The sequence below is a fragment of the Ursus arctos genome, unplaced genomic scaffold (assembly GCF_023065955.2).
Source record: "Ursus arctos isolate Adak ecotype North America unplaced genomic scaffold, UrsArc2.0 scaffold_1, whole genome shotgun sequence".
In the NCBI taxonomy this organism is placed as follows: Eukaryota; Metazoa; Chordata; class Mammalia; order Carnivora; family Ursidae; genus Ursus; species Ursus arctos.
The window spans coordinates 55,040,216-55,054,284 of NW_026622763.1; the positions used below are offsets into that span (position 1 = coordinate 55,040,216).

General features: G+C 38.2%; 1 long non-coding RNA gene across 1 annotated transcript; it reads right to left on the reverse strand.

The window, feature by feature from the left end:
• Window positions 1-580: 580 nt before the first annotated feature.
• Window positions 581-14,057, reverse strand: LOC130544858 (uncharacterized). The gene is made up of 2 exons (XR_008961523.1): window positions 13,955-14,057; window positions 581-2,317 (listed from the first exon to the last, which is right to left on the reverse strand). It is a non-coding gene; the product is annotated as an uncharacterized LOC130544858 (long non-coding RNA).
• Window positions 14,058-14,069: the final 12 nt, after the last annotated feature.

Consider the following 14,069-nt stretch of genomic DNA (forward strand, 5'->3'; position numbering starts at 1 on the left):
GCTTTGAGCCAGTGTCACGTTGGACACCCCCACAATGCTAAAGCCCTCAAGGATTGTGCCCTCAGAGAAAGGGCAAGCTAGCAAAAATCTCTACCAACACAAGGAGGCAACCAGGAACTTTTCACCTGTATTCTAGGTGGACTGAAATCATATCCACTTTAAGTGTGTAATCACAAGTCCTCATATGGATTTGTTGTTTGCATTTACACTATCTGTAGAGGCTCAGGAACTCTCCTAAACTGAGAAATCAACGCCCCCCACCCCCATGAGGTCTAGGCTAGACTGGTACTACTCCTAGAGTTCTTGGTAGAAGCAAATGAAAAAGTCTTCTGGAAGGGTATGCCTTTAATCATAGTGGCACATAATTCCCACGGAGGAAGCCTCACAGACTAAAATTATAGAATACACAGGAAATAATCTACTATGAGTGAAGGTCAGCAAATACATCATATGGCATGATTAGACCCCAAGAACTTCAATTAATGGAAGCATTGGTTAGATATTACAAAATATCTGATTTATACAACTGTGGACTCCAAAGAAGAAATTAAGAACATAAGAAAAGAACAAGTTACTAACATTTTTTTAAAAGATTTTATTTATTTATTTGACAGAAAGAGACAGCGAGAGAGGGAACACAAGCAAGGGGAGTGTGAGAGGGAGAAGCAGGCTTCCCGCTGAGCAGGGAGCCCGATGTGGGGCTTGATCCCAGGACCCTGGGATCATGATCTGAGCCGAAGGCAGACTCTTAACGGCTGAGCCACCCAGGTGCCCCAGTTACTAACATTTTTTAAAAAGTATTTTGGGGCCTCATTCTGGGCAGATTGCTGAGAAAGGGGAGCTATTTGGGCCTAAGCAGGACTAAGACTGATGGTTGGGAGTTGTCAGCATTCCAAATCATGATGTCCAGCGAACTGATAGGAACTTTCATCCTCTTCAATTAGAGCCTATGCTAAAAATATCAGATATTTGGGGTGCGGCCTTGGGGCAGGGATCTCCATGAGGCAGTGATAATTTAAGTCAAATGGTGAAAGAACAGTGGTTGTGAGATTTCTGTCCGGTTGGAAGCAAGACCCCAGCAGTCAGGTAGAGTGTAGGGGTAGTGATGGTGTCGGGGAGTTGTCGAGGTTAGCTACTGACAAAGACTAGGGTGACTGTCAAGATCCCAGTCAAAAGGGCTTGAATTTAGGACAGATATATCTAGGAGAAAACTGGGTTACCAAATAAACTGGGAAAGAAGTCCCGTAATGCAGGTTAGGCACGCACAAAGAAGAGAGGGGGCAGAGAAGATGGAAGTCAAGTAAGTACAGGTGCCCGGGATACCAGAGTTAGAATAACAAGACTCATTCCAGACCCTACTTGCTGATGGGAATGGGGTTTCCAATATGCTACCAGGCTTGGTTCGGACTGGCTCACAAGTGGAGCAAATTTAGGACCTGAAGTTGGGTGAAGTTCCGTGAGGCAGGCACCGATCCAGCTGACTGTATTTATAAACCCACTTATCTCCAGACTGTGCAATACCTTTAGGCCTTAAAAACAATTAAGAATCTTGCATTAGTATTGGATAATCAAGCAATTGCCATGCCTTTTAATTTACTACAAAATATCATGCAAAAGATTTCTTTTTGCACATGACTTCTTTTTAAATGAATGCTACATTTCAATGAACAGATTTATGATAAATCCATCCAACTCTTTGCTGTCTTCCACTGTCACTATAATTTCTGTTAATGTGTTTATTGAGAGACGCGCTTTCTCCTATGCTGACAATGTATTTCTTGAGCAGTGACTTTTCATTTAAAATTTTCAATTTATAATTTCATTTAGAATATTGGAATATTTAGGATGTTTTCTATTTGAGAAATCCCAGAAATAGGATGTTTTCTATTTGAGAAATAGAATCCCTGTCCTCACCCTGCCTACCGTGTTGTTGCCCACTTACAGGCTTAGTCTGGAAGGACACTGGCAGGAGCTGCTCACTTCTGGAAAGAGCCTGCAGCTTCTGGATTCCCAGGGCTGGGGATTTGCTTCTGAGAACAACTGAGTCTTTCTGACCCTCCTGGGTCAGACCTCTTGGGAACTGTGTTGCCAGATTGCTTGTGAGTTTCCAGAAACTCCTGGGCCTTTTGACTGGAATGGTTCCTTGCTTCCCCCTGCCCTCAGCAGAACCCCCTCTTCCTCAGCGCACCCTCCTGCTGTCTCCAGCTCTGGGCACCTGCTTTGGAGTGGCTTTCAGTGTGCTGTTCAGCTGTGGCTGTGGTGTGACAACACGAGCAGTACTTCGTGGCAATCTTCCAGAGTTAGAAAGTTCTGTTTCCTGAAAAATAGAAATAAAATTCCTAGATTGTGTTTGACTTTGAGGGCAGAGAGGAGGCTAGGGAAAATTGGTTTACAGTGTGCTCTAAAATTTCCAAAGTATATTCCAAGATGCAGCTCATCTTGAAAAATTCTTTTGGAAAAAAAAAAAGATTGCTTAAGGACACTGTAGGTTAGTTGGAAAACAGGTGTAGAAATCTGCATACCACTCTCTATTATGGAAACTCAGAATTCCTAGGAGCATGTTAATAATTCTAAGAAGTCCCATAGCAAAGAAACCTATTTAATTTGGATTAATCAGTGCTTTCCAAACTTTCTGATCTCAATAACATTTTTTTTCCATATCGTTTTTTTGAAGAATACATATTATTATCTTGAAGGAACTAGAATGCTGGGGACCAAGCTTTGGAAAACACTAAGTACCTGGATCTAATGGCATTTGCTTAGGTTTCATTGTCTTTGTAGCTTCTGCCACAGAGGCCCACTTTTACTCTTTGGATCTTTCTTCTTTGTTGGTTTTGTGACTTCCCTTATTCTGACGTTCCTTCTACCTCCTCTCTGTGTCCTAAACCTGAGTGTTCTCCAACATTCAGGCCTCAACTTGCAGTTCTTTATTTTATTTTTATTTTTTTTTAGTAACTCTCTTCCTTTGGGATCACATTTTACCTTCTGGTTTCAATCACCGCCCATATAGATTAAAAAAAAAAATCAATCCCTAATATCTCTCCTAGCTCTAGTCCTGCATTTCAAAATGCTTCCAGAACATTTCGCTTGTATATTCTGCTGTTACCTCAAGTTCAATATGCCTACGCTTGTCTTCCCACAATATGTACCCCTTTTGGTGCACATACACAAAAAATAACCAGTTACAGTTCATACAGGTAGAGAAAGCCCCATATTAGTAGCAATAAAAAGATGAAGTACTCAGAAATACACATAATAATAAATGTGTAAAACCTAGATGTGAAAAATTTAAAACACTCCTGGAAGCCAAAAATGTAGACTTGAACAAATGGAAAGACGTCATCTATTCTTGGATAGAATGAGTCAACATTATAAAGATGTCTTTAAGTCAATTTATAGATTTAATGCAATTCCAAAAAAAAAAATATCAACAAGGTTTTTTTTTTTTTTTAGTGGAGCTATATATATTGATACTAAAGTTTTTGTGGAAAAATAAACAGGCAAGAATATCCAGGATAACGTTCGAGAAGTATGAGAAAAGAAAGACACCAAAGAAGATAAATCCCCTCATGTTAAAAGGAAGGAGATTTTAAGAAAATAAACATTTATCTGCTTATTTGTGCAAAAGAAATGCAGAAAGGGTAAACCAGATGAGATCAGTTACCTCCAGGGAGTGAGTGTGAGTGGGTGAAACAACGTGCAGTAAGAATGAGGAGGAGTGACACTTATCTGTGTATGCCTTTTTATATTGCTTTGACTCAGAACCATGGTAATGTTTCACATGCTCCCCCTGCTCCCTGCAAAATAAGGACTTGGGGAGACCCTTAAACATGAAAAGTAATAAATGCACTTAAGTGTATTATTAAATGAATTAAATGAACAACATAATTGCACTGAAGTAGGTGGGGAAGAAAAGAACTAACCTAACTAACCTTGGACAACAGTTTTTGACCGTAAACTGTAAGGCTAAAGCCCCAAATCCTGCACGGAAATACTGTACTCTTCTTTTTTCTCACGGGGGATATGAGCTTGCAATTCTGAAACTACTTTATGTGTATACTGTAATTGAACAAATAAGAAAATATATTATGGATAATGAGAACCAGGTTTCTTCCTGTCAGAGAAAGAACATATTTGTATTGTTACAAATAATAAAAGGGGGAAAACCTAGAATGAATTTCATGGTATTGGATTAAAAGTGAAGGTATTAGTATGAACTCATGGTTTTATTCATATATATATGTATATATATATATTTGTATGTGTGTATGCATGAAGGTATTCATATGAAACATGGTTATATATATATAAACATATATATGCATATAAAACATATACATACACACAGAGATGGATAGTTTGGAAATAAATATAGATGTGTGTGCGTGTGTTACTACGTGCACATGTATTTCCTATCTTTGTTTACTGAGTGGGCCTGGAAGCAATGACAACCCAGTAGCATTGGGCATATCTAGCAACCAGATCTTGGTTTCTAAATATCATTCTCCACTAAAAGAAACCAGAATTTTTTGGAAAATGGTTGATTCCATGGCTAGGGCAGAGAAAATACAAAATGCACCTGGAACAACTTCTAGTGCCAGAAAATAAGGAAATGCTCAAAAAATGATAGAAGTATTTTGAAAAGACACAGGAATCAACTTGAACAATTTACCAATAACCAAGTCTGCGGAAATTTGAGCAAGAAAATAAACAATGACAGTTTGGGATTACAACCAAGAGAATAAAATAAATATCCATGAATCCATACTGAAATAAATACTTGAATGAATAAATAAATAAATAGAAGTGGAGAAGGCACAGCTCTTCCTTTCAGTAGGATTCTAATCAATGAATGTAGAAAGAACAATAAAAATAGAAAATCACCATCAGGTAAACACCGAAGTAAAAATTGTTGCAGGCAAGACTCATCAACAGATAGTAAAATTCGTGGACAAAAGTATGATCAGAGACAAGATCGCAGAATCTCAAAGTATCTCTTACAATGTACTTCTTACTTACAAAGAAAAATGTAACTGTACAGTAAAGTCACAGATTCTACCTTAACCAAGGGATCAAATTTAACATGACCAGTAACAAGATATATTGACTTGAACCCTGATATGATATACTGAAAAAAGCACAACACTGCTTCCGAGGTACTTTTACCAAAAATGTATAACGTCAATTTATCATGGAAATATCAGAGAAACCCAGATTGAGAAACATTCTACAAAACAACTGAACAGTATTTTTCAAAAGTGTCAAAGTCATGGAAGACAAAGGAAAAATAAAAGCAGGGTAACTGTCATGTATTGGATGAGACTAGAAACATGACAACTAAATGCATTGGGGGAGCCTGAATTAGAAAAAGGAAGTTAGGGGGAAAACTGGATAAATTAGTATATGGTATGGAGATTGGTTAATTGTGTCACATCAATGTTAATTTCTTGGTTTCAGTAACTTTACTATGTTATAGTTTATATTTACAAATACACATATGTTTTACAAACACAAATACATTACATTTGCAGATTCAACTTTGTATGTACGTAAAATAAAAAATTATATTTTACTAGCAGATATAGATATTAGGGAAAACTGAGTGAAGGGTAAATGGGAACTGTACAATTTTTGGCACTTTTCTATAAGATTAAAATTATTCAAAAAAAAGTTAGAGCAATTAAGTAAGACAGGACACAACTTCAGCTATTAGGAGTACATACTTTAAAACTCACAAACTGATTTAAAATTACTGGGAAGGTTATGATATTAATTTTACTTTTAAGCCTATTATAATGCATTTTAATCTGACTTACACTTTCCTTGATATGCTTTCTTACTACCATAAGATTGTCGGGGCTGGTAAGCTTAAAGTGTTTTCCAATATGCTATTCTTTTTTAAAAAGCCTTATGTCTTCTGTAATCATATATTTCAACAAAATAAAGGGCATTAAATAAAAGTGGAAAGAAACATTGATAGTTTATCATAAGAAAAACATATAGGCTACTTATATGACCTTTATTTATTTATTTATTTATTTTTACTTTTATTTTTTATTTCAAATAATGCATCTTTGTGGTTTTAAAAATCAATTAAAAGGCCCAGGATTTTTTTTTTAAAAGATTTTATTTATTTACTCGACAGAGATAGAGACAGCCAGCGAGAGAGGGAACAAAGCAGGGGGAGTGGGAGAGGAAGAAGCAGGCTCATAGCGGAGGAGCCTGATGTGGGATTCGATCCCATAACACCGGGATCACGCCCTGAGCCGAAGGCAGACGCCCAACCGCTGTGCCAGGCAGGGGCCCCAAGGCCCAGGATTTTTAAGGTGCTTGGTTCCTCTACCCCTGTTTTTCACTCCTTAGAGCAATCACTTACAACTCCTATAGTTTTTCTCTGGCATTTACTTCTATTTCATTAAATAATGTGCTTATATTGTTATTTCTTGAGTACTTGCTCCTACCTCATTTTAGACATTATCTAGTTTTTCTGCTATAAAGTTTTACACTTGTTCATTTACTAACATTTATGTTTAATTTTACAAAAAATGAATATTCTGTATTCTTTCACCTGTTGTATCTTGGACTTTTTAAGTATGTTTAGAGGTAAGTGGAATATTTCATTTCTTTTGAAATTTATAAAAAAATTAAATATCATTGATCTCTACCTCATCTTTTTAAAAAGATCATACTCAATTTATGTTTCTTCCATTTATTTAACCAATCCTCTATTGGGCCTTTTAGATTATTTCTCTTAATGGCTGGCTGGCTGCCCGCCCGCCTGCCAGCCCACCCCCCCATCCCACTCCCCCCACCCCACTCCCCCACCCTCCATATGTAAATATTCTTTTTCAGTTTTTCAGAATCAGCATTATTTCTGAAGTCTTCTACATGGATACATGTAGATGTGGTTTATTTATGGTTATTGGTGATTAGATTCCATCATATAACTGCACTAAAATTTGCACAGTCTATTTTGTTATTTTTTTATGTTTTCCTTTAATTTAGCCCTACAGCCATGATCATTTAAATTGTTATTAGATATCAAGGTAAATTTTTATTATTATCTTTAAAATTTACTTTTTTTTTTTTTTTTTTTTTTTTTAGGTAGGCTCCATGCCAGTGTGGAGCCCAACGCGGGGCCCAAACCCACAACCCTGAGATCAAGACCCAAGCTAAGACCAGGAGTCAGTCAATCAACCAGCAGAGCCACCCAGGCAACCCTAAAATTTATTCTTTTAGGTATCATCTTTGCTCACTCTATCTTCATCTCATTTTAATGTACTGAGATACTTTGTTTTTCCTATTTGTGTTTAAGTATGTGTGTAATGACACTTCTGTAGATACGTCATATAGGCAGGCTCTCTTCTCTCAGATAGGGGGTTCTCTTCTCTCAGTCTGGCTATAAATCCTCTGGAGAAAACTGGATGAGGGCATCCTGTGTGGAGACACTGAATTCCCTTCCTTCCTCCCTCCCTTCCTCCCTCCCTCCCTCCCTCCCTCCCTTCCTTCCTTCCTTCCTTCTTTAAGATTTTATCTATTTATTTGACAGAGAGTGAGAGCACAAGCAGGGAGCAGCAGGCAGAGGGAGAGGGAGAAGCAGGCTCCCCGCTGGTGCCCCTCTCTCATCCTTCCTTAAGCTAGTGAAAGGCCTTCTTATTTGAGTTTCTGATACTTCGGTTGCAGTCTACATACAACTAATGTACTTTGAGTGCTCCACATGCAATATCTCTTTTTCCTGAATTGGAAGAGCAGCCTGATGACACTACTAGTGGGGGGACCTGAGTGGCTCGGTTGGTTAAGCGTCTGACTTCAGCTCAGGTCATGATCTCGGGATCCTAGGATTGAACCCGTGGATCGGCTCCAAGCTCAGAGAGGAGTCTGTTGGTCCCTCTGTCCCCCCCCCCACTTGTGTACTCTCTCTCTGTCTCAAATAAATTAATAAAATCTTAAAAAGTAATACAACTTCGAACAAAGCAGAGGCAGATGTTCTTGGTGATTTTTATACTTGGAATTAGATTCTCTACTAACAGTAAAATACAGACAAAACTAAATAGAAGATCTCACCAAGATACTAGCCAATAGGATCCAATAGTACATTAAAAGGATTATTCACCACAACCAAGTGAGATTTATTCCTGGGCTGCAAGGGTGGTTCAACATTCACAAATCAATCAATGTGATACACTACATTAGTAAAAGAAAGAACAAGAACCTTATGATCCTCTCAATAGATACAGGAAAAGCATTTGACAAAGAACAGCATCCTTTCCTGATTAAAACTCTTCACAGTGTAGGGATAGAGGAAACATACCTCAGGATCATAAAAGCCATCTATGAAAGGCCTACTGTGAATATCATTCTCAATGGGGAAAAACTGGGAGCTTTTCCCCTAAGGTCAGGAACATGGCAGGGATGTCCACTCCCACCACTGCTGTTCAACATAGTACTAGAAATCCTAGCATCAGCAATCAGACAACAACAACAAAAAAATAAAAGGCATCCAAATCGGCAAAGAAGTCAAACTCTCACTCTTCGCAGATGACATGATACTCTATGTGGAAAACCCAAGAGACTCCACCCCAAATTGATAGAACTAATACAGGAATTGAGCAAAGTGGCAGGATATGCACAGAAATCAGTTGCATTTCTATACACTAACAATGAGGCAGAAGAAAGAGAAATTAAGGGGTTGATCCCATTTACAATTGCACCAAAAACAATAAGATACCTAGGAATAAACCTAACCAAAGAGGCAAAGAATCTGTACTCAGAAAACTATAGGACACTCTTGAAAGAAATTTAGGAAGACACGAAGAAATGGAAAAACGTTCCATGCTCATGGATTGGAAGAATAAATATTGTTAAAATATCTACACTACTTGAAGCAATCTATACATTCAAAGCAATCCCTATCAAAATACCATCAACTTTTTTCACAGAGCTGGAACAAATACCCTAAAATTTGTATGGAACCAGAAAAGACCCCCAGTAGCCAAAGGAATGTTGAAAAAGAAAACCAAAGCTGGAGGCATCACAATTCCAGACTTCAAGCTCTATTACAGAGCTGTAACCAGCAAGACAGTACGGTACTGGCACAAAAACAGACACATAGACCAATGGAACAGAATACAGAGCCCAGAAATGGACCCTCGGCTCTTTGGGCAACTAATATTTGATAAAGCAGGAAAAAACATCCGGTGGGAAAAAGACAGTCTCTTCAATAAATGGTGCTGGGAAAATTGGACAGCTACATGCAAGAGAATGAAACTTGACCACTATCTCACACCATACACAAAAATAAACTCCAAATGGATGAAAGACCTCGATGTGAGACAGGAATCCATCAAAATTCTAGAGGAGAACATAGGCAACAACCTCTACGACATCGGCCAAAGCAACCTTTTTCATGACACATCCCCAAAGGCAAGAGAAACAAAAGATAAAATGAATTTATGGGTCTTCATCAAGATTAAAAGTTTCTGCACAGCCAAGGAAACAGTCAGAAAAACTAAGAGGCAGCCCACGGAATGGGAGAATATATTTGCAAATGACACTACAGATAAAGGACTGGTATCCAAGATCTACAAAGAACTTCTCAAACTCAATACACGAGAAACAAATAAACAAATCAAAAAATGGGCAGAAGATATGAACAGACACTTTTCCAATGAAGACATACAAATGGCTAACAGACACATGAAAAAATGTTCAAAATCATTACCCATCAAGGAAATTCAAATCAAAACCACACTGAGATACCACCTTATGCCAGTTAGAATGGCAAAAATAGACAAGGCAAGAAACAACAATTGTTGGAGAGGATGTGGAGAAAGGGGATCCCTCCTACATTGTTGGTGGGAATGCAAGTTGGTACAGCCACTCTGGAAAACAGTGTGGAGGTCCCTTAAAAAGTTAAAAATTGAGCTACCCTATGATCCAGCCATTGCACTACTGGGTGTTTACCCCAAAGATACAGACGTAGTGAAGAGAAGGGCCATATGCACACCAATGTTCATAGCAGCAATGTCCACAATAGCTAAATCGTGGAAGGAGCCGAGATGCCCTTCAACAGATGACTGGATTAAGAAGTTGTGGTCCATATATACAATGGAATATTACTCAGCTATCAGAAAGAACGAGTTCTCAACATTTGCTACAACATGGACGGCACTGGAGGAGATAATGCTAAGTGAAATAAGTCAAGCAGAGAAAGACAACTATCATATGATTTCTCTCATCTATGGAACATAAGAACTAGGATGATTGGTAGGGGAAGAAAGGGATAAAGAAAGGGGGGGTAATCAGAAGGGGGAATGAAACATGAGAGACTATGGACTATGAGAAACAAAGTGAGGACTTCAGAGGGGAGGGGGGTGGGGGAATGGGATAGACCGATGATGGGTAGTAAGGAGGGCACGTATTGCATGGTGCACTGGGTGTTATACACAACTAATGAATCATCGAGCCTTACATCGGAAACCGGGGATGTACTGTATGGTGACTAACATAATATAATAAAAAATCATTAAAAAAAAAAAAGTAGATAAGACATTTTTCAACCACCCGTGAAAATCACCCTCACTAGATATAGTTAAAAGACTCAGCTCCCAATAATAACATAAAGCTATGGAAGTGCCTAATTTGGCAGAATATTTTGGAAATTTAGCATTTTAATTACAGTTGAAAACCAGTCAATATTAGAAGAATTCAGGCCCACTATAATCGATAGCGTAGATATTTCCCAAAGTGTAGTGTTGTAGTCAATATGCCTGTAGTTCATTTGAGGGTGTGCTAGCCTAAAATACAAGAGGGTGGGATCAGAAAGTGAGAAAATGATAAGAACTTAGTTCTGGGTCGATCATGATGTCTTAGGAATTAAACAAAATGGATGAAAGAGGAGTTGAGAGATGTGAGGACAAATGGTTGCCACATTTCTGTATCCTTTAAAAAATATCTTTGCAAACCCCATATATTAGATCGCTTGTAGTTGTCTACAATTCCATTATTTTTAAAGAAGTAAAAACTGTTAACAGATGAAGAAAAAAGCTCCAGGGCATAACATGGTTACCTTAGTGTTTTTAATGGTATTCACACTTTATTTGGATTGATTGAATTATCCATAATTAATTCTGTTGATGGGGGTGGGAAGCAGGAGACTAATTTGATAAAAAAGGCCTGAATTTATCTTATCATTGTCAAGTAAATAGTATAATTTTGAAGGAATCTCAGCCTAAATTTTATCTTGCAGGCATTTTTCAAAAAAGAAAATATTTACATTTAAAATGTTAACATTCTGTCAGAGAAAAATGAAATGCAAATAAAATGCCTTAGTATTTTAATGTTAATAAAGTATATATTCATCATGATAGCTCTGTATTTCCTATTTAATATAGTAATATAAAATCTAGATTAGAGACATGAAAAAATTTTCATGATAGAACAGTTTTGCAAGAAAACTGATTTTATTAGGGCAAACAATGTTCACATCATGCATTAATATTTTATTTTAAATAATTGTGTGATTACCCTTTTAGTAACATATGGATTCCCTAGCACTTTTGTTTTATAACCTCATCCTTAAAAATTCCAGTGGCTTGTTTTCTTGTATTTTCCTTAATTGTGATCTTAAACAGATCTTCAGTTTTAAATCTGCTAGTTGTTCTTATACAGATGCATAAAAACATTTACTCCAGTTGGTTATTTATTCAAAGACAGCTTGTTTGTGGATACCATCAGGACATCTGCATTTTATTGGATCTAATTTTTAGTAATAAAGACCTCCCACATTATAGATTCTTTCCAGTCTAAATTAGCCTGTGTGGGAAGCAAAGGAACCATCAGTCAGGGAGAAAAAGTGAATCCATACGGTGCTGATGAGTCTGTTTCCCCAGCTACAATGATGAAAGGGTTGAGTATAGACAGTGCCCCCAGCAGATCCCTGTTTCTTTCTCAAAAGTTTGCTAGAATAGGGTTGGTGTCAGTCCCGAGCCAGTACCTTTGAACCAGCCCAGTTCGTCAATGTGCTATGCATCAAACATAGACACCTAACTGAAATTTTGAGGGCACATTCTCCTTTGCCTCTAATCTTGCTCTGTTTCTCTTACATGTATGCCCAGTCCCTGGATTTTGCTGTTCTCCTACTTTGGGGCTCACCTTTGCCCTTTGGATTTGTTGGATTTTGGATTTTCTGGTGGAATCCTAAGGCCTTTGGTTCAGGTTCCCACATAAACTCTATGATACGGAGAAATCTTAAAAAAAAAAAACCTGCAAGTGTCAAAAAGTAGTCAAAAATTTTATTCCAGCTTTTAAAAAGTGACAAACCAAACTTGGTAACAGAACTAGAACAGGTGACAGATCTTCACTTTCACAAGTTATACTAGTTCACTGTGCAGAGAAGCAGATAGGAATTGAAAGCTTTTTTTTTCAATTGACTCCCCATATTCTGGAACAGTTAATTTTTCTTGGTCAGTATTATTCATGGGATAAGGAGGAAGAAACTGGGCACAGCATATTCTTTACCATCAGTGTTATCTCCCTCAGCACAAAGAAGAAAAACCTATTATTTCAACTCTGAATCTCAGCCAGTGAGAAGATACTGTTTCTTAAAACATTGCTGTATTTATGTTCATGTACATTTTTGGGTAAATTTAAATTTAGTTGAACAAGTTTCCTAGTTGCAAAGGTGATGCAAATATTAATGATTTATCCTTCAAAAAACTTATTATTTAGTGTGGTGGGTAGAATTGTGTCCCCCCCATCCCAAAAAGAAAAAAAAAGTTATGTTCAAGTTTGTAATCTCTGGTACCTGTGAATGTGAGCTTATTTGGAAATAGTCTTTGCAGATAAAATCAGTTAAGATGAGGTCATGCCAGATTATGGTAGCCTCTAATTCAATGACTGGTGTCCTTATTAAGAAGAGGGAAATTTGGATACAAACATACTCTGCCATGTGATGATGAAACCAGAGACTTGAGTTGATGGGTCTATAAACCAAGGAAGGCCAAAGATTGCTGGCACCTCCAGAAGCTACAAAGAGTCAGGAAAAAGATTTTTCGTATTGAGAGAAAGCATGGCCCTGTGGACACCTTGACTTTGGACTTCCAACTTCTAAAATTGGGATAGAACAAATTTCTGTTGTTTTAAGCCCTTTAGTTTGTGGTAGTCTGTTATGAATTTCTCATCAGTGAAAGGGGGCCTTGGCTCACCAGATGATCTCTGAAGTCAGTTGCACTTGTAATATTTTATGCTTCTAAATCTGTAACATACCCTGATGTTTCTTTAATTATATGCTTGTATAAACTGTATAAAAAGTCACTTATGGATTTAATGTCTCCTCCTCTTCCTCCCCTCTCACCCCCAAAAAGGGAGAAGTGTGTGAAACTTATCTCATTCTACAAGATGAGCCTCTTTTCAGGTGTCCAGAATTGAAGGGCACACTACCTCTCAGCTTAGGAGCTGCTCATGCCTCCTCTCTGGCAAGCACGTTTGAATAATGGAATAAACACTAATGTCTGTCATGGACTTTTCGAGCTAGCAGTCTAGTGAAACAGAGGAAATGCAACATGTATTTGAATCTGGGCCCCATCATACTCCCTGAGCAGGCAGTTTAAACTCTCTAAGCCTGTTTCCTTATCCATAAAATGGCGATAACAATATTGACTTCTTGGTTGTTGAGAAGTTGACATGAAATGGAATGCTGTATACATTTTTTAAAGGAACTGGTATGGTGCGCTTAAAAACATTACTTGCGGGGGCGCCTGGGTGGCTCAGTCTGTTCAGCACCCCACTGAGGTCATGATCTCAGGGTTGTGAGATCCAGCTCTGCGCCCCGCGCTGGCCCCGCAGCAGGGAGTCTGCCCCTACCCCCGCTCGCGCTCTCGCTCGCGCTCTCGCATAAAGAAATAATTCTTAAAAAAGAAAAAAATCATAACTTGCTTAGAAAATTCTCGCTTACAGAAAGGATACTGAAAACCTCCAGGATCTCTCTTTCTGCGGAGCCTAGAGCGCTCGGGAAGCAGGCACCCCGCCCCCGGACGCCGGGCGGCCGGGAGGAGATTGGGACTCGGGAA